Source organism: Schistocerca nitens, chromosome 6, assembly GCF_023898315.1.
Source record: "Schistocerca nitens isolate TAMUIC-IGC-003100 chromosome 6, iqSchNite1.1, whole genome shotgun sequence".
In the NCBI taxonomy this organism is placed as follows: Eukaryota; Metazoa; Arthropoda; class Insecta; order Orthoptera; family Acrididae; genus Schistocerca; species Schistocerca nitens.
The window spans coordinates 83,580,395-83,601,432 of NC_064619.1; the positions used below are offsets into that span (position 1 = coordinate 83,580,395).

Sequence of the window (21,038 nt, forward strand, 5' to 3'; positions counted from 1 at the left end):
GGCCACTTTGACCTCCAATAACTCATGTATTGTTTAAGTTACATGCCTGTAATTCATGCCAATTTAGGTTTACACTTATAGCTTTCTAAAGACATGTCGATCGACAAAATCGGATGAAACGTTTCGATTTTGTAAATTAGTTGCTGGGTGTTACTTGTATAATTTACAGTCAGATACTAAACTTTAAACTGATAAAGATACTGAAAATCTGATTATACCATCAGAATCGTCGTGCAAATAATGGTAATGCACGTGTTTCTTTTTAAGGTATCATGATTCCTCTGGCTATTATTAATTTCTACGTGAACTGTGAAATACGAGATACTGGCAGAAGTAAGACTGTGAGCACCGGGCGTGAGTCGTGCTTCGATAGCTCAGTTGGTAGAGCACTTGCCCGCGAAAGGCAAAGGTCCCGAGTTCGAGTCTCGGTCGGGCACACAGTTTTCATCTGCCGGGAAGTTTCATACAGGGTGTTTCAAAAATGACCGGTATATTTGAAACGGCAATAAAAACTAAACGAGCAGCGATAGAAATACACCGTTTGTTGCAATATGCTTGGGACAACAGTACATTTTCAGGCAGACAAACAGTAGTTACAATTTTCAACAACAGATGGCGCTGCGGTCTGGGACTCTCTACAGTACGATATTTTCCACATATCCACCATGCGTAGCAATAATATGGCGTAGTCTCTGAATGAAATTACCCGAAACCTTTGACAACGTGTCTGGCGGAATGGCTTCACATGCAGATGAGATGTACTGCTTCAGCTGTTCAATTGTTTCTGGATTCTGGCGGTACACCTGGTCTTTCAAGTGTCCCCACAGAAAGAAGTCACAGGCGTTCATGTCTGGCGAATAGGGAGGCCAATCCACGCCGCCTCCTCTATGTTTCGGATAGCCCAAAGCAATCACACGATCATCGAAATATTCATTCAGGAAATTAAAGACGTCGGCCGTGCGATGTGGCCGGGCACCATCTTGCATAAACCACGAGGTGTTCGCAGTGTCGTCTAAGGCAGTTTGTACCGCCACAAATTCACGAAGAATGTCCAGATAGCGTGATGCAGTAATCGTTTCGGATCTGAAAAATGGGCCAATGATTCCTTTGGAAGAAATGGCGGCCCAGACCAGTACTTTTTGAGGATGCAGGGACGATGGGACTGCAACATGGGGCTTTTCGGTTCCCCATATGCGCCAGTTCTGTTTATTGACGAAGCCGTCCAGGTAAAAATAAGCTTCGTCAGTAAACCAAATGCTGCCCACATGCATATCGCCGTCATCAATCCTGTGCACTATATCGTTAGCGAATGTCTCTCGTGCAGCAATGGTAGCGGCGCTGAGGGGTTGCCGCGTTTGAATTTTGTATGGATAGAGGTGTAAACTCTGGCGCATGAGACGATACGTGGACGTTGGCGTCATTTGGACCGCAGCTGCAACACGGCGAACGGAAACCCGAGGCCGCTGTTGGATCACCTGCTGCACTAGCTGCGCGTTGCCCTCTGTGGTTGCCATACGCGGTCGCCCTACCTTTCCAGCACGATCATCCGTCACGTTCCCAGTCCGTTGAAATTTTTCAAACAGATCCTTTATTGTATCGATTTCGGTTCATTGGTTACATTAAACCTCCGTTGAAAACTTCGTCTTGTTGCAACAACACTGTGTTCTAGGCGGTGGAATTCCAACACCAGAAAAATCCTCTGTTCTAAGGAATAAACCATGTTGTCTACAGCACACGTGCACGTTGTGAACAGCACACGCTTACAGCAGAAAGACGACGTACAGAATGGCGCACCCACAGACTGCGTTGTCTTCTATATCTGTCACATCACTTGCAGCGCCATCTGTTGTTGAAAATTGTAACTACTGTAATTTCGAAAGTTTGTCCGCCTGAAAATGTACTGTTGTCCCAAGCATATTGCAACAAACGGTGTATTTCCATCGCTGCTCGTTTAGTTTTTATTGCCGTTTCAAATATACCGGTTATTTTTGAAACACCCTGTATCAGCGCACACTCCGCTGCAGAGTGAAAATCTCATTCTGGTCTGAAATTATGGTTTCACAAAGTCCGCCATCTTTGGCGCTCCTGGCATACATATCTTCATCGACACGAAGCCCATTCCTCGACACAGCGTCAACATGGGATTCCCAGCCACGCAGTCAGTCTGGACCACGTGCTGGGGCTACTCCTCTTGCTCCGGCTAATGCTCGGCACCACGCGGCCGCTGACGAGCCACAGCTCGCCGAGATGTCCCCGCACGGCCACGCCAACTCCGAACTTAGAATATTTTTAGGGCGCCACAACTCGCCCGTTACCTCACACACTGGGTCACTGCCGATAGGAAAACGATTAGGAATGTTAGGTAAACTTCGTATGGATGTCAGAGTGTAAAAGTACAAGCACAATATCTCTTGTGACTTCAGACGGAGTGTGAATCCTGGCCACTCTACTGGTAGTGATGTGACGGTAGGATCGCGTACCTGGTGATTTGTGAGAAGTTATTTGCAGGTGAGGCCAAATTACGAATTATGGGGCACAAAAGCATGACGCAAGTGGGCAGTTATGTCAGGCTCTAATTAGCATTAGGATTCTGCTTCATAATCGGGTGCTATGAATCATGGTGTTCCTGAAACAAATGCAGTAAATGGAACGTTTTCGCAGACATCAGAGCCCCCATCCCAACAGCTTCCTTCGAATTGAAGACTTTCACATTACTTCAAATTAGAAATATTGTCAGGCATACTCAGTGACTTCGATTGCAATGTCAAATAATAACAGTAACAAGCTAAAATTCTAACTTTCTGATATAATTCACCTATATCATTGTTATCTAGAATATGATCCTTTACCCTTCCTCGCATACGAAAACTGATTGTCGCTGATCCATTAAAGGAAGATAATATTAACAGAGAGCAATGCTCCAAGTTTGGTACTTGGTAAAATATCATTGAAATAAATAAGTAATGATGCCTCAAGAAATTAGTAAATCTGTTTAATAACAATCAGTAAGAATACTATTATTTGAGTTGAAATGAAATTATTAGTAAAGTAAATTTAATTAAAATAGCATTGGCAAATTAAGATTTAAACTAAAGGTATAAATTTGTATTACGTTATCCCAAGCTTATTTCACAAAGTGTTATTTGTGTTGGTCTGGTGGTTCGTATTCCGGCGTTGCAATTGTACTGAAATAATTTTTATTTCTTCATTCAAATAATTTCCAAATTATTTACGGTAGGTGATTTCAACGAGCATTATTTGCATATTCCGTTAGACTTGTATGTACAAGTGAACTTTACTGTAAGGCTATGTTTGCTGTAATAGAGAGATTTCATCTGTCAGACATTTCAGTAATGATCATTATTTTATTTTTCAAAATTATTGCTTTTGATTTTCATAAAGATTTAAAGATATTGCTAACATTTTTCACTGTTATTTTGTACCGTGTTTTTTACTGGTTACGCGCGAGTGTCAACCTTCTCTCGACACACGTTTACTTAAATTAATACGTAAGAATTACTGTCCCGGTTATCGATTGGGCAACGAACATATTTTGTCTATTTGGACTGGCGACTGATTATTTTTACTAACAGGTTAATTTAATTTTACTCTGAGTTATCCAGAGACCAGATGAGGTGGGTAGCTGTTGCAGGCAGCATATGTTTCGCAAGGAATTCGCGGACACATCGGTTTAGACGTTCCACCCGGTATTGCTTAGCCTCTCAAACGCGTTAACGGGTATCCGGCACGAGTCGCTAGCGGTAGCAGGTGAAGAACCCACGACCGAAAGGACCTAAACAACGGGGTCGCCATCGCTTGGTCGTACGAGGTAGTCTGTAAAAAATTTGCCGAATAGGAGGACGTGTACATCAGTTGCAGAAGATTGTTTTTAACAAATTCGACGCACTCGCTTGGTGTGATTTACTGCCGGAAATGGTAAGAAAGTGAATGCCGAAAAAGGGCAAAGAAAAATAAGGGACCGAAAGACTAATCTGTAAGACAAAAATAACAGAGGAAGTGGGTGCCGAGGAAAAAACAGATAGGAAGGGCACTGCGATGAACTACTACTGTACGCTCAGGAAGCTATCCGACCTACGATGTAAGAACTCTCTGAACCATTCAGTAATATGAAAAATGTAACTGTTGTACATCGTTGCTAGCTGTGATGTCCCACGGTGTGGGTTCAGGTGCCTTTCGAACAGTGCGTTCCTCCTCTATGCACACTGGCCCCTTTCTTTGCGGAAACTTGAGGGTTGTGTCGTAAGTGAATTTGTAGAGGGTAGCTGATTGTAATCTATGCTTGCACTCTTTGATAATGGTGTTGAAGAGGAGGAGGAGGAGCGTGAAGGCAGAGGGTGAGACCCGGTGCCAGCACATAGCCTACTCTTTTCGAAATGCACCATGGGGGCCCACCGATCTTAACGCTCCATCTGACCGGATCACAACCAACAGTGTCACAAGACCTCACTTTACGAGACAGTGCGGAGCGGTTTGGAATGTAACCCAGGACACCGGTACAGAGGCATGTGATCACGAATTTTACGCCGACATATCTGTTTCCCTTACCGGCCATATAATGGCAGTGACAATTTCACCCATCACAAAGATACCAATGGGCTTGCCTCCACGTCCAGCGCCAAGGCATGCGTGCGCCTTAGAGATCTCGGCTATAGATATCGGACGAGTGGAAAACACCGGGAGGACTTCTGGTGAATATTTAGACTAAGTAATAAGGAAGCAAACAGCAGATTCTAGTGGAAAAGGCTACTGAACTTTCGGTAGCAGACCGGGCAGATGTGTCCTCCAGCTTATACACGTTTCCAATCCAGGGACAGCGTTGGTAAATACTTGGTTAAAAATACTTCGCTACTTGTACATGGAATCATTTAATGGAAATTGTATAAATGATATTTTGTAATTCCATTTATAATCGTGTGCTTACTTCTTACTAGTGAGTTTTACATTCTGATGGTTTTACGAGTTCATTGTGACGTATGTTGTCCGATTGATTACCTACCCGCTTTTCGTCGATCCAGTTAACGAACAGCAGATCTCTCCTAATGAAGTAATCAGAGAAAGCTTTCAAAGTAGACGCCCATGCTGTCAAGAGACTTTGATGTAAAGTGCGGCTGGTGACCCTAATATGGGTCCTGGTATTTCTTGCATCAGTGAAACCTGTGACTGATGTCTCAGGAGGAGACGAGGTGGAAAAAAGGAGAACCAAAAAAAAGGGCTCTGAGCACTATGGGACTTAACATCTATGGTCATCAGTCCCCTAGAACTTAGAACTACTTAAACCTAACTAACCTAAGGACATCACACAACACTCAGCCATCACGAGGCAGAGAAAATCCCTGACCCCGCCGGGAATCGAACCCGGGAACCCGGGCGTGGGAAGCGAGAACGCTACCGCACGACCACGAGATGCGGGCAAAGGAGAACCGTTACGTGTCTTCAGGTATTTCTTTCATAGAGTTGGTCCAGAAAACTTCAATACTATTCGCTAGTTTTCTTTTCTGCCACAAGGTGATCAACGAGAAGAATCCATTTTGCTTATCAGATAACACCTTTTCCGGCAGACCAACGTGAGTACGCGTTTTTTCAGCTTCATTTGACATAAAAATGGATGATTTTGTCGAGATTGTGGAAAATATCATCAGAAAGATACCTAGAAAGGAAATACACTCCTGGAAATTGAAATAAGAACACCGTGAATTCATTGTCCCAGGAAGGGGAAACTTTATTGACACATTCCTGGGGTCAGATACATCACATGATCACACTGACAGAACCACAGGCACATAGACACAGGCAACAGAGCATGCACAATGTCGGCACTAGTACAGTGTATATCCACCTTTCGCAGCAATGCAGGTTGCTATTCTCCCATGGAGACGATCGTAGAGATGCTGGATGTAGTCCTGTGGAACGGCTTGCCATGCCATTTCTACCTGGCGCCTCAGTTGGACCAGCGTTCGTGCTGGACGTGCAGACCGCGTGAGACGACGCTTCATCCAGTCCCAAACATGCTCAATGGGGGACAGATCCGGAGATCTTGCTGGCCAGGGTAGTTGACTTACACCTTCTAGAGCACGTTGGGTGGCACGGGATACATGCGGACGTGCATTGTCCTGTTGGAACAGCAAGTTCCCTTGCCGGTCTAGGAATGGTAGAACGATGGGTTCGATGACGGTTTGGATATACCGTGCACTATTCAGTGTCCCCTCGACGATCACCAGTGGTGTACGGCCAGTGTAGTAGATCGCTCCCCACACCATGATGCCGGGTGTTGGCCCTGTGTGCCTCGGTCGTATGCAGTCCTGATTGTGGCGCTCACATGCACGGCGCCAAACACGCATACGACCATCGTTGGCACCAAGGCAGAAGCGACTCTCATCGCTGAAGACGACACGTCTCCATTCGTCCCTCCATTCACGCCTGTCGCGACACCACTGGAGACGGGCTGCACGATGTTGGGGCGTGAGCGGAAGACGGCCTAACGGTGTGCGAGACCGTAGCCCAGCTTCATGGAGACGGTTGTGAATGGTCCTCGCCGATACCCCAGGAGCAACAGTGTCCCTAATTTGCTGGGAAGTGGCGGTGCGGTCCCCTACGGCACTGCGTAGGATCCTACGGTCTTGGCGTGCATCCGTGCGTCGCTGCGGTCCGGTCCCAGGTCGACGGGCACGTGCACCTTCCGCCGACCACTGGCGACAACATCGATGTACTGTGGAGACCTCACGCCCCACGTGTTGAGCAATTCGGCGGTACGTCCACCCGGCCTCCCGCATGCCCACTATACGCCCTCGCTCAAAGTCCGTCAACTGCACATACGGTTCACGTCCACGCTGTCGCGCCATGCTACCAGTGTTAAAGACTGCGATGGAGCTCCGTATGCCACGGCAAACTGGCTGACACTGACGGCGGCGGTGCACAAATGCTGCGCAGCTAGCGCCATTCGACGGCCAACACCGCGGTTCCTGGTGTGTCCGCTGTGCCGTGCGTGTGATCATTGCTTGTACAGCCCTCTCGCAGTGTCCGGAGCTAGTATGGTGGGTCTGACACACCGGTGTCAATGTGTTCTTTTTTCCATTTCCAGGAGTGTATTGCTCAACCAGGGTGACTTTAATATGAGTGTAGGTGAGACTATAGAAGATCGACACGTGATACCCGTGGCTGGACTCCATGGCTTGGGCGTGAGTAATTAACTTTGGGTGCGGTTACTGGAATTCTGTGCGAATGACAAATTACCTGTATGTATACAGGGTGTATTGAATAAATGGCAGCTGTGGTAGTGTGCAATAAAATCCGTTATTTTGCAGATCATTAGGTTGGTCAAGTCTTCGAGCACGATAAAAGAAAATTCTACGATTTCCGTGCCGTGCGTGTGATCATTGCTTGTACAGCCCTCTCGCAGTGTCCGGAGCAAGTATGGTGGGTCTGACACACCGATGTCAATGTGTTCTTTTTTCCATTTCCAGGAGTGTATTACTCAACCAGGGTGACTTTAATATGAATGTAGGTGAGACTATAGAAGATCGACACGTGATACCCGTGGCTGGACTCCATGGCTTGGGCGTGAGTAATTAACTTTGGGTGCGGTTACTGGAATTCTGTGCGAATGACAAATTACCTGTATGTATACAGGGTATATTGAATAAATGGCAGCTGTGGTAGTGTGCAATAAAATCCGTTATTTTGCAGATCATTAGGTTGGTCAAGTCTTCGAGCACGATAAAAGAAAATTCTACGATTTTTAAAACAAAAAGATTACGCGTGGGCGTCTCATTTTTAAGTGAATATAGGCTCCATAAATTGTTAATTAATTATACATATATATAATATTTTGAAAGAGTTAGGGATTTACAGTTTGCTTATTGTAATGCTATTTATCTGTGATAGGCAGGGAGAAACTCGAAGTAAGATATCGTGAGCATGTTGCGCTGGATAAGACGGATATTGCCGATAGCTCCAACTTTGCAGCATATTTGATTGATACTGGCCATGTCCCTCCTGACATCGAAGAAGAGTCGAATACCTCTATCCCCTTCAGGAGATGGAGATTTTGTGCAATTTGAAATCTCGTGACTGCACGGGCTTAACTAGGAGACAGTTACGAAAAGTAAACATTTTTTGAGAGCAGCCTAACGCATGGCAATGAAGCCGTCAAGAAGGCCAGCAAGCAGAAGGAAGATTAGCTTTCTTTTTTTTTTCCTTTATTGAGTTTCGATTCCCTCCAAAGGGTGTGGGCTGGCAGCAGCTTAGTACACTGCTCTTCAACCTACAGAACTTGTTTTAAAAATATGAAGATAATAAGTAATAAGAACAGGCGATAAAATCGGTGACAGGTAAAACAATAGAAATACAATTAAAAAAAACACAGCGAAAGTCTGGTTTCTGTTCGCAAAAGATATAAAATTTACACCCAGTGACAGCATGGTTTGTGTTCGCAACACTTTGGAAAGACGAACAACACTAAACATTCACTTGAACACTGCACTAAACATTTTTCACAAATATGATATACCACACCGGTGGCCAAATGTGGGGGGAGGGGCGGGGGAACCTGGACAGATGACGGGAAAGGAAAGGGGGGAAGGAGTGGAGAAAACGAAGTGGGGGGGAGGGGGGAAAGGAGCCAATGGAGGACGAGGACCCATAAGAGGGGGTGGGGCGGGTGCCGGGCAGACGCGACAGGGAGTGGGGAAAGGCAGTGTGTGGGTATTTAAAAGGACTCAGGGGTGGGGGGGGGGTAGGCATTGAGAGGTTAGGTGGGGAGAAAACAGGATGGAAGTGGGGGAAGACGGAGCCCAGGGAAAGGACAGGAAAGGAGGGTTGGTTGGTTGGTTGGTTTGGGGAAGGAGACCAGACAGTGAGGTCATCGGTCTCATCGGATTAGGGAAGGAAGTCAGCCGTGCCCTTTGAAAGGAACCATCCTGGCATTTGCCTGGAGCGATTTAGGGAAATCACGGAAAACCTAAATCAGGATGGCCGGACGCGGGATTGAACCGTCGTCCTCCCGAATGCGAGTCCAGTGTCTAACCACTGTGCAGGAAAGGAGGGGGGGGGGGTGAGGATCAGGGTTAATAGGAGGGGTAAATGGAGGGAGGAAAGGCACCATCTGGGAGGGGGAGTTGATGGAAGCCACCTTGGGAAAGGAGATGATGGGTGTAGAGATGGATGGTAGGGGGGACACAACTGTAAAGGTGTAGCAGAGGGTGGGGATTGGAGAGGAGAGAAGCAACCAGGGGGTGAGGGCAGTGTGCGATTTGCAGGGGGGGATGGGGGGGATTTCCCCCCCTCTGCATCAGACCATCCCCTCCTCTGGTTTTAGTTTATGCATCCCAACCTGGGATGTTTATTTCCCATGCACTGGAGTAAAACTTTACATATAATTTAAATTTGTGGAGCCGAACACTGAAAGTTTTTAATACAGTCTCACTGTTAATATGTTCGCTTATTAATTTTGAAAAAATGTTATGTAGTAGGTCAGAATTTCAAAACATTTAGAACTAAATGACAAGACGATGCACGCCACATATCCGTAGCATACCACAATGTTGCAAGACGTCGCCCCAGCGTAAACGAGGCCTTCTAAGCCAGGTCTGTATTGTATGGTGGATGTGATGTGTTGCGTACGAAACTAAAACCTGCAATCAGATCCAAACGTCGTGGAAAATTGTGAAGAGGTGTCATCCTGCAGCAAGATAACGCTCGCCCACATTCTGCCAAACGGACAGCCGACGCAATAAAGGAGTTGAGATTCGAGGTGCTGGAACATCCACCATACAGCCCAAACCTGGTTCCAAGCGATTTTCACATGTTTGGACCCTTAACGGAAGCACTACAGGGAAGAAGATTTGAAAGTGATGAAGACGTCATTGCTACGGTGCAAAATTGGTTACAGATGCAACCGATGAACGTATTTTCTGATGAAATAAAAAAACTCGTAAAACGTCGGGGAAACTGCATTGGAGTCCAGGGATGTTACGTATAAAAATAACGCATGTTTCAGTTTTCTACCAACAGAATAAGTACAGCTTTTTACAAATGTGCCTTTACTTTTTGAATTCCCCCCGTATACCTGTATGTAGATGATTTTGTAAATAAGCTTCACCTATAATGTACTTTTAAAGATATAACAAGGGATGGCTTTTCTGATAGTGCATACGCGTGAATAGCGAGTTTCGGCATTAACATCTATTTAAAAATAACTGTTTAACCATGGGTAATGCCACGGTCAAAGCTTCTAACATATATAATTGTACTAACCCCCTAAGACATCCCCCCCTTTCTTAAAAGCACCAATCGCACACTGGGTGAGGGGGATCAGGCGGCGGGAGGTGTAGAGTATGCGGATATGTTCGAGGAATAGGAGCAGTTGCGGGAAAGGAATCACGTCGTAGAGGATCCGCGTGGGGGACGGGAGGCGTATACGGAAAGGCGGAGTGCATGGCGCTTGAGGATCTGGATCTGGAGGGACTTACAGAATTTTGGGGGGGGGGGGGGGGCGATATCCAAAGGCCGACCGGTGTGGCGATCGCAGGTTCGAATCCTGCCTCGGGCATGGATGTGTGTGATGTCCTTAGGCTAGTCAGGTTTAAGTAGTTCTAAGTTATAGGGGACTGATGACCTCAGAAGTTTAGTGCTGAGAGCCATTTTTTGATATCCAGGCGGGACTGGCATAGAAGACTAGCCGGTATGACGATCTTATACCACGCAACATGCTGATTCACGATATGAGCGTAAACTTGGTGCACATTTAGGCAAGCCTCTTCTTCAGTAATTTCTTGCAATGAGGTATTTAACAGGTTTTCTAACAGCAAATGGTGGATATTAGTTTCATTTTTGAGCCCTATTTGCAATGTATATTTGGCACATGCCTGTTTATTCACTGAAGTTACCACGTTAGCCGACTTTGTCGTTACTGAAATTTGACTTGATTTGCCCACATGAAAAATAGCTGCATTACAGCTCTGGTACATCGTACAGGAGATTATTGTATTTTTGTTAATGTCTTTTTATTACTTTTTGTAAATATCTGTTAAGAATCTGGGCTGTTGACGTCAATCATTAGGTTCGTCAAGTCTTCGAATACGATAAGAGAGGGCGTAACGTTTTAATGTTTTTACATTAAGCTATGTTTTTAGGAAAGCAAAATGGTAGGTTCTCATGTTAACATTTCTGTATTTGTCTTTAAGAAATTACTGTGTGCTTTTAGGTTATATATATTCCTATAAACTTTATGTTGTACTTCACGGCAGAGAGCGTAACGTTATATTTTTTTTTATGCCTGTACTGCGTTTTTAAAGTTTTGCTATGACCTTTGAGCGTCAAAAGTCAAGCTTTGATTTTGAAGGTTACTTTTTTGGTAAGCTTTGGTTTTTCTATTGACTGTATTTGTTGTATTTGATATCTGCGTGTTGTAGGCTTTGGAATATACAGGGCATTATGATGCCTGTTTTTGCAATACTGAGCTTAGTTGCCTGTTAAACAGGCTACAAGTTCAATGTATGTTGGATCTGCAACTAATAAGGTTAATTGCTAAGGTTGCAAGACAGGCTCTTCTGTAAATTTAAAAATTATTGTATGCAGTAAAAGTGAAGACATCTTTGTAAGTAATCATCAGGGTATATGTTACATTTCATAGAAAATGTTGTGCTGTTATGATATGGGCCTAAAAGGTTCGAATAATTTGGCGTGTACGGGGATCTGTATATTTATACATACTTTTCTGTTTCTGTATTCTTTTATGCTGGCTATAATAGGAGAACGAAAACTGGCGTTCTACGCATCGGAGCGTGGAATGTCAGATCGCTTAATCGGGCAGGTAGGTCAGAAAATTTAAAAAGGGAAATGAATAGGTTAAAGTTAGATATAGGGGGAATTAGTGAAGTTCGGTGGCAGGAGGAACAAGACTTTTGGTCAGGTGAATACAAAATCAAATATGGGTAATGCAGGAGTAGGTTTAATAATGAATAAAAAAAATAGGAGTGCGGGTAAGCTACTACAAACAGCATAGTGAACGCATTACTGTGGCCAAGATAGACACGAAGCCCACGCCTACTACAGTAATACAAGTTTATATGCCAACTAGCTCTGCAGATGATGAAGAAATAGATGAAATGTATGATGACATTAAACAAATTATTCAGGTAGTGAAGGGAAACGAAAATTTAATAGTCAAAGGTGACTGGAATTCGACAATAGGAAAAGGAAGAGAAGGAAACGTAGCAGGTGAATACGGATTGGGGCTAAGAAATGAAAGAGGAAGCCGCCTGATAGAATTTTGCACAAAGCATAACTTAATCATAGCCAACACTTGGTTCAAGAATCACGAAAGAAGTTTGTATACATGGAAGAACCCTGGAGATATAAGAAGGTTTCAGATAGATTATATAATAGTAAGACTCAGATTTAGGAAATTGTAAGACATTTCCAGGGGCAGATGTGGACTCTGACCACAATCTATTGGTTATGAACTATAGATTAAAACTGAATAAAGTGCAAAAAGGTGGGAATTTAAGGAGATGGGACCTGGATAAACTGAAGGAACCAGAGGTTGTACAGAGTTTCTGGCAGAGCATAAGGGAACAATTGACAGGAATGGGGGAAAGAAATACTGAAGAAGAATAATGGGTAGCTTTGAGGAATGAAATAGTGAAGGCAGCAGAGGATCAAGTAGGAAAAAAGACGAGGGCTAGTAGAAATCCTTGGGTAACAGAAGAGATACTGAATTTAATTGATGAAAGGAGAAAAAACAAAAATGCAGTAAGTCCAAATTGGTTCAAATAGCTCTGAGCACTATGCGACTTAACTTCTGAGGTCATCAGTCGCCTAGAACTTAGAACTAATTAAACCTAACCAACCTAAGGACATCACACACATCCAAGCCCGAGGCAGGATTAGAACCTGCGACCGTAGCGGTCGCTCGGCTCCAGACTGTAGCGCCTAGCACCGCACGGCCACTCCGGCCGGCAATGCAGTAAGTGAAGCAGGCAAAAAGGAATGCAAACGTCTCAAAAATGACATCGACAGGAAGTGCAAAATGGCTAAGCAGGGATGGCTAGAGGACAAATGTAAGGATGTAGAGGCTTATCTCACGAGGGGTAAGATAGATACAGCCTACAGGAAAATTAAAGAGACCCATGGAGAAAAGAGAACCACTTGCATGAATATCAAGAGCTCAGATGGAAACCCAGTTCTAAGCAAAGAAGGGAAAGCAAAAAGGTGGAAGGAGTATATAGAGGGTCTATACAGGGGAGATGTTCTTGAGGACAATATTATGGAAATGGAAGAGAATGTAGATGAAGATGAAATGGGAGATATGATACTGCGTGAAGAGTCTGACAGAACACTGAAAGACCTGAGTCGAAACAAGGCCCCGGGAGTAGACAACATTCCATTAGAACTACTGACAGCCTTGGGAGAGCAATTCCTGACAAAACTCTACCATCTGGTGAGCAAGATGTATGAGACAGGCGAAATTCCCTCAGACTTCAAAAAGAATATAATAATTCCAATCCCAAAGAAAGCAAGTATTGACAGATGTGAAAATTACCGAACTATCAGTTTAATAAGTCACAGCTGCTAAATACTAACGCGAATTCTTTACAGACAAATGGAAAAACTGGCACAAGCCGACCTCGGGGAATATCAGATTTGATTCCGTAGAAATGTTGGAACACGTGAGGCAATACTGAACCTACGACTTATTTTAGAAGAAAGATTAAGGAAAGGCAAACCTACGTCTCTAGCATTTGTAGACTTAGAGAAAGCTTTTGACAATGTTGACTGGAATATCCCCTTTCAAATTCTGAAGGTGGCAGGGGTGAAATACAGGGAGCGAAAGGCTATTTACAATTTGTACAGAAAGCAGATGGCAGTTTTAAGAGTCGAGGGGCATGAAAGGGAAGCAGTGGTTGGGAAGGGAGTGAGACAGGGTTGTAGCCTCTCCCCGATGCTATTCAATCCGTATATTGAGCAAGCAGTAAAGGAAACAAAAGAATAGTTCGGAGTAGGTATCAAAATCCATGGAGAAGAAATAAAAACTTTGAGGTTCGCCGATGACATTGTAATTCTGTCAGAGGCAGCAAAGGACTTGGAGGAGCAGTTGAACTGAATGGAGAGTGTCTTGAAAGGAGGGTATAAGATGAACATCAGCAAAAGCAAAACGAGGATAATGGAATGTAGTCGAATTAAGTCGGGTGATACTGAGGGAATTAGATTAAGAAATGAGACACTTAAATTAGTAAAGGAGTTTTGCTATTTGGGGAGCAAAATAACTGATGATGGACGAAGTAGAGAGGATATAAAATGTAGACTGGCAATGGCAAGGGAAGCGTTTCTGAAGAAAGGAATTTGTTAACATCGAGTATTGATTTAAGTGCCAGGAAGTCGTTTCTGAAAATATTTGTATGGAGTGTAGCCATGTATGGAAGTGAAACATGGACGATAAATAGTTTAGACAAGAAGAGAATAGAAGCTTTCAAAATGTGGCGCTACAGAAAAGTGCTGAAGATTAGATGGGTAGATCACATAACTAATGAGGAGGTATTGAATAGAATTGGGGAGAAGAGGTGTTTGTGTCACAACTTGACTAGAAGAAGGAATCGGTTGGTAGGACATGTTCTGAGGCATCAAGGGATCACCAATTTGGTACTGGAGGGCAGCGTGGAGGGTAAAAATCCTAGAGAGAGACCAAGAGATGAGTACACTAAGCAGATTCAGAAGGATGTAGGCTGCAGTAGGTACTGGGAGATGAAGAAGCTTGCACAGGATAGAGTAGCATGGAGAACTGCATCAAACCAGTCTCAGGACTGAAGACCACAACAACAACAACAACAACATAAATAGTGCCACATTTGTGTTAAGATCCTCGTGTCTGATGGTTCTTATGTATTTTTTGCATTGAAGATTGTCACGCAGTGACCGAAATCGATCTGTAAAATAAAGAATTTCAGTATTTACGACCGATACTGCCATTTATCCAAAATTTATTGACACTAATGCGGTCGTGGTTCACGCAGCTCCTAATGGAATTGGACACACAAAAAAACTTATCTGTCTGTAATACCCTTTCCTCGCATCATCCACGACGTCGCTACACGTCGGTTTATCCTGGGGTAGGATTACAAATCATATTGATTTTATTTTGGTGAAGCAACGTTGTCGTAGTTCAGTTCTGTATTCCAAGTCCTATCCTAGTACTGAGTGTGGCAGTGACTATCCTACGCTATCCACGAAAATGCGTATAAAACAGAAATTTATCAACCAGGTGAGAATAGTCTCTACAAGCCCATCTTTAAACAGAATGGTTGCAGGTCATCGGCTGTTCGGTATAAAATGTCAAATCACAACACCTTCAGTCGAATAAATTTCCAGTCTTGTTATATTTTTGCTAACTGTAACAACTTTAACGGCTTCTGACATCAAATGTAACAATTGTGTTACTAAATGTGACACTTCTGCTACTAAATGTAACTGGGTTTTCTCTTTGGATGCTGTCAATTGTCAGGATGAGCATTCTAAAGCATTCTGTCAGGGTGAAAATATTAAATAAATTAACTTTTCTCTCTTAACAACATGTGGGCAGGGTGGGTTCTTCCTTGGCTCGGGTATGAGGTCGAATGAAACATCATTTTTACATAAGATAACTTTTATTGACGATTTGTACAACTGTATCTTACGGGATGTTCTGGTTCGGAGAGCGGCAGCTGTGTCGTTTGTGAAGTCTTCTGCTGCGGTAGCGGCGGCGGCGGCGGCGGCGGCGGCGGCGTCTGATTACGCGTAGCGGTGTGTATCTCGTGTCGCTGTCTCGCTCAGTTGACTGGAGAAGCGCAGCGCGAGGTGGCCCGTTTAATTATTGCGAGCGAAATCGTGCATCGGATGATATCTTGGGTGTCGCGTCCCAGTGTTTCTCTTCTCTATGCGGCCGCGTGTGTTGTGCGTCGACCAGCGGAGCGGCGCGGCGGGGGAAGGCCAGTGTGGCGGACTCGAACCACGGACTCCTGCTCGCCAGTCTTCGGCTGTCAGGTCTTCCTCCCAGCTCACAGGTGACTGCTGATGTGAGGCCGTCTCCTTCCCGTCCTCACGAGTCACCCGGGTACGTCAAAATCAGACTTCAAATACCTTTTAACTTCTGTCTTCTGGCGCTACGGCGGCTGCTTGCTATTCCATTACAGCGGCGGACTTGGTTCGTCTGTGCATGATGCAGACTCTTCTTGCATGACGGTCTTCAGCACCGAAACTGACTGAAAACTACTGCTACTCTTCTTTTCTTCCTTCGTCTCTCGTCTTCGTCTTCGTCTCCGCCTCCGTCTTCATCTGACTTCATCTGTCTGGCCCACTGCGTCTCGCGTATTTATTCACTTCAGTTTACTGGAGGTGAACGACTTCACGGTCATTGCCTCGTCTGTCACGTTGAAAAGCTTCTCGAAGAATCTTCTTAACGTCGGTCATTGGCTCTTGGGATGTAGGCGAGGGCCTTTGCTCACATACGACAACTGAGAAACACGTGAGCCGTTCGGGCGATGCCCTGACGGCTGAATCGACAGCGCCCGCTTATGTGGAATTTGCTGACTTCAGGGTCATTGTCTCTTCTGTTCTGCTGTACGGCTCGCTGCTTGCGAGTATGTAACTCTCTAAACTAAACCAAGTTTTTCATTTATATTCTAATTTCTAGTTCACTTTAATTTCACTAATTTATTTACTTAAGTACCACTCAACATTCCTCCACCCTTCGGAGAAATTCGCCCTCGAATTTACCACTCAACATTCCTCCACTCTTCACACGGCAAAAGCACTAACATAAGCAATGAAAACTCTCGACTTAGAAGATTACACACGCTTCACATTAAGTATGTTGAAAATACTTCATCACTGTACAAAAGCACTGTACGGTCATGAATCACATTGTTCACACATAAATGGTTATAATAAGTGTAACAAATCTTGATGACAATGAATAAACAAAAAATAGATTATTCACTTAGAAATTTACATAGCAACACCTGTTTAATCAACCCTATATGAATGCAAGAATATTTATTCTACAGTATTGTTTATTTTAACATGAGTCTGTTTAATAAAGAATGAAGTACAATAAACAAAATTAATACACTAATGTTGAAAAGTAACTACTGAAGTACACCAGTTAAGAGTGTGGTATCCAGGTAACAGGGATTTGATGAAGTGGTATATTATTATTTGGCTTCTTTTTTCGTCTTAGATAAAAGAAAACTGTACAAAGTAGAAACACCAACACAAAGGTTCCAGATATACCCGTTCCTAGCATTATAATTTTAGTTTTGTGTTCACCTTTTAATTTTAAAACATGTTGCATCATAACATTGGCATCAATTTTGCCCTGCTGTGAGTTTATGAACATATCTAATGACTTCAGAAGGGAACTGTCAAGGGAGTCATTGAGGTAGGACAGGTTTTGTGTAGGAAATGCTTGCATGGCGTTTTCTGGCCAATAAATTAGAGGGAAGGATGAATTAACATTAGTTGTACCAGTGATTGTTGCGGGTAAATGAAAATTCGCTCCTGAGATGGAACATAACGTGCCGTTAATTATTAGCCCGCTTCCATGAAGTTCAAAATGTTGTAATGTTGTAGCTACACCGTTCTCGTAACATTGTGCAAAAATATCAGTTGGATTGCTGACTGCATATAACCAGTGATTTTCTACTTGCTCGAAAAAACATGATGTGGAAGTTAATATATCGCGTGGGCAATTGATGGCGTCAGATTGTTCGAAAAATAATTGAGATTCACAACTATTGGCATGTAATTGGATTGCGCGAGATGGACATATAATAACTTGTTCGAATGTGCAACTATTTAATTCAGAAGTTGTCATTACCGTGCTCGTATTGGTGGTTTGGGAGATTAAAAATACTTGGTGTGTCCGGAACTGTACAAATTTATTTATTTTGCCCCACTTTACCGGAAATGAGTGTACTCTGTAACAGTCATATATACCCATTTTATCTGTAACCGGGAAAGATATACGAACTCGTATTCTTGCATTATCTGTGTCAACTAGTACTGTAGCTAAGTGGTAATACTGTGGTAAATGTTTCTTATCTGCAGGAAATATTAACTTTAGTGAATCTGGCAATTGTTTTTCAATTTTAACTAATAATGAGATGAATTTAACCGGCGATAGTAATGTGGGTGACAAATGTCCCTGTACTGCATAGTGGATGGCTTCCTTTAATTCCTCCGCTGCTAGCCGTGCATCTATCACTTGATCAGTGAGTAGCCTAAGCGATCTTGCTACTGCAAGTTTCTTATCCACAATATCGAGCCTTGTTTGTATGACCTTTAGGTCTTTATTCAGCGTAGCAGTAGTACCTAGAAGATAATCGTTTAATTCTTGGGTGAGGTTCCTGATGACCTTGGTATTAGTAAAAACTGTTTGCTCCAATCCGTTTAATCTTGTCGTGTGCCATTCTATAGTGCCTTTATTTAATTCCGCGGTACTCTCTATGTTCTGTAATGAATTATTTAACTGATTAATATCTTCGTTATCCGCTGTACCGAAAATGGTCTTTAGTAGTTTACCTCCTGCGTCCACCCATCCACGTTTAGCTCGTTTAACGGTCTGCGGAAGTATATCTTGTAACTGACGCAACTGTCCTCTCAACTGTTCGTATGTGTAGTGTAATGTTTTAAATTCACTGGATATTTCTTCAAAAATCTCTGGTGAACTTGTCCTTTCATGTAGCGTATCAAATTCTAATTCAAGGTTCTTAAGTTCATTACGTAAGGCCCATAAATTATACTCTAATGAAATAGTCCACTTGTGATTGGTCAGAATTACAGTACCCTGTTTTACAAAAATTACACCACTCATCAACTGATTGATCTGTAGTCCGTTATTCGTATTAGTCAATAATGCAATTATGATGAGCAGTACAGTCACAATGTAGTTGTCCATTATGCTAGAGGCGTTACCTGAAAAAGCAAACAACATGGTTATGGACCTACCAACCTAGTGAAAACAAAAACAACAAAGAAAAGAAGGAATACATTTTTCACTGCAAGATCTACATCAATCTACGTTCAACCTTTTTTTTTCTTAAAAAATAAACCATTATCATGTATTAATTATTTACATTTGTATATTATCCACAGTCTACTAAGATTCAACTAGGACATTCGCACTCTTGGTCGAAGATTGTATAGTGCCATGTCTGTATATTGTGCTGGCGTGGCCACTCTTTTTCCTTTACGGGAACTTCCTCCACCCTTCGGAAAAGCAGACACTATTGTTGAAGGAATTACATCTGGAGCGCCCTTGAAAGGTTTTAAACGACTTGCATGGACAATGGTAGTTCTGGTGGGCAGTTGCAATTTAACGTTGACTGGTGACGTGATCTCAATAATTTGATAAGGACCTCTGTAGTTTGTTACAAATTTCTTCGTTTTTCCTTTAGCAATGTAAGGAGTCGAAAGCATAACCCACTGACCGATTTTGTAATTTGGATATTTACCTTGGGCATTACCTAATCTTTCCTGTCGTTCCAAAGCCTTTGTATTAGATTTTTGAACCTTTTTCCATACATCCTTCATCATTCGACTGAAATCTCTTACTGTTTCTCCGACTTTTCCGTTTTTCTGCCTGATTACATCAAAAGGGGATGGCATTTTTCTGCCATAGACCACTTCATAAGGTGACATGCCAGTTGCTTCATGCGTTTTGGCGTTGTATACCGACACGATTATTGGTAAATACGTATCCCAATTAGAATGTTGTTCGTTAATATAATAACTAAGCATCTTGCCAATTGTCCGATGCACTCTTTCTGTGCGCCCGTTGCACTGAGGGTGTAACGGAGTTGTGCGTAATTTACGTATTTTTAGTAAGTGGCATAGCTGTTTCATTAATTCCGACATAAAATTAGATCCCTGATCTGTGATAATAGCTTCAGGTACGCCAAATTTAAGTATCCAGTTGTTAACTAAAGCTTGGGCAACTGTATTTGCTTGCTGATCTGGGAGACTCACCATAGCTAGATAGCGTGAAAAGTGATCTATAATTGTAAGAACATACTTATTACCAGCAGGTGTTTTATGAAATGGCCCGTAGAGATCGACTCCGCAGATTTGATATGGACATGAAGCCTCGGGGAGCCTCTGTAAGGGTATTTTTGAACGAGAAAGTTCAGCTCGTTGTGCGCACGCAATGCAATTACGAACGTACTGCGCAACATCCTGCTTTCTGGTTTGCCACCAAAATCGCTCTGCTACACGTCTTTCGGTTGTCCGCTGTCCACCGTGTCCTGCAAGGATATGATCGTGGGCCTCTGCCATTATTTCTTGTCTAAGGTGTTGGGGAACAACAATTCGCGGTCCAAGTTTAGTTTTACGGCATAATACACCATCTTCAAAGCAAAATTGTTTTTGAGTTGCATATTTTTTGCATTCTGTATCATCATCTTGTGCCTTTCTCCAGTCCTCAGTATCTCGGCCTGTTGCTTCCAAAAGTGCTATTTTCCGACTTAGACAATCTGCATTCGTGTGTTTTTTGCCTGGTTTATGAATAACTTCGAAATCCATTTCGGAAAGACATAGGGCCCAACGGGTAAGACGACTAGATGGATCCTTTAATCCAAGCAACCATTTTAAAGCTGCGTGGTCTGTAATGACCTTGAATTTCCTACCATACAAATAGCATTTAAAGTATTTGATACCATAAATAACACTTAACAATTCTTTCTCCGTTGTGGAATAATTTCTTTCTGCTGTTGTTAGTTGTCTCGAAGCGTAGGCTATGGGGTGTTCCGCGCCATTAATATTCTGACTCAAAACAACTCCTACTGAATGACCACTTGCGTCACAGGATAAAATAAATTCTTTATTATAATCTGGGTAGGCTAATACTGGACTGTGGGTTAACTTATCTTTAAGGGTTTGAAATGCTGATTCACAATCTTCAGACCAATGAAATTTTGCACCCTTTTTCAATAATTGGGTTAAGGGTCGGGCAATTTCAGCAAAATTTTGAACATATTTCCGGTAGTACG

General features: G+C 43.2%; 1 non-coding gene across 1 annotated transcript; it reads left to right on the top strand.

The window, feature by feature from the left end:
• Positions 1-362: 362 nt before the first annotated feature.
• Positions 363-437, top strand: Trnas-cga (transfer RNA serine (anticodon CGA)). Its single transcript has one exon. It is a non-coding gene; the product is annotated as a tRNA-Ser (tRNA).
• The last annotated feature ends 20,601 nt before the right edge of the window (positions 438-21,038 follow it).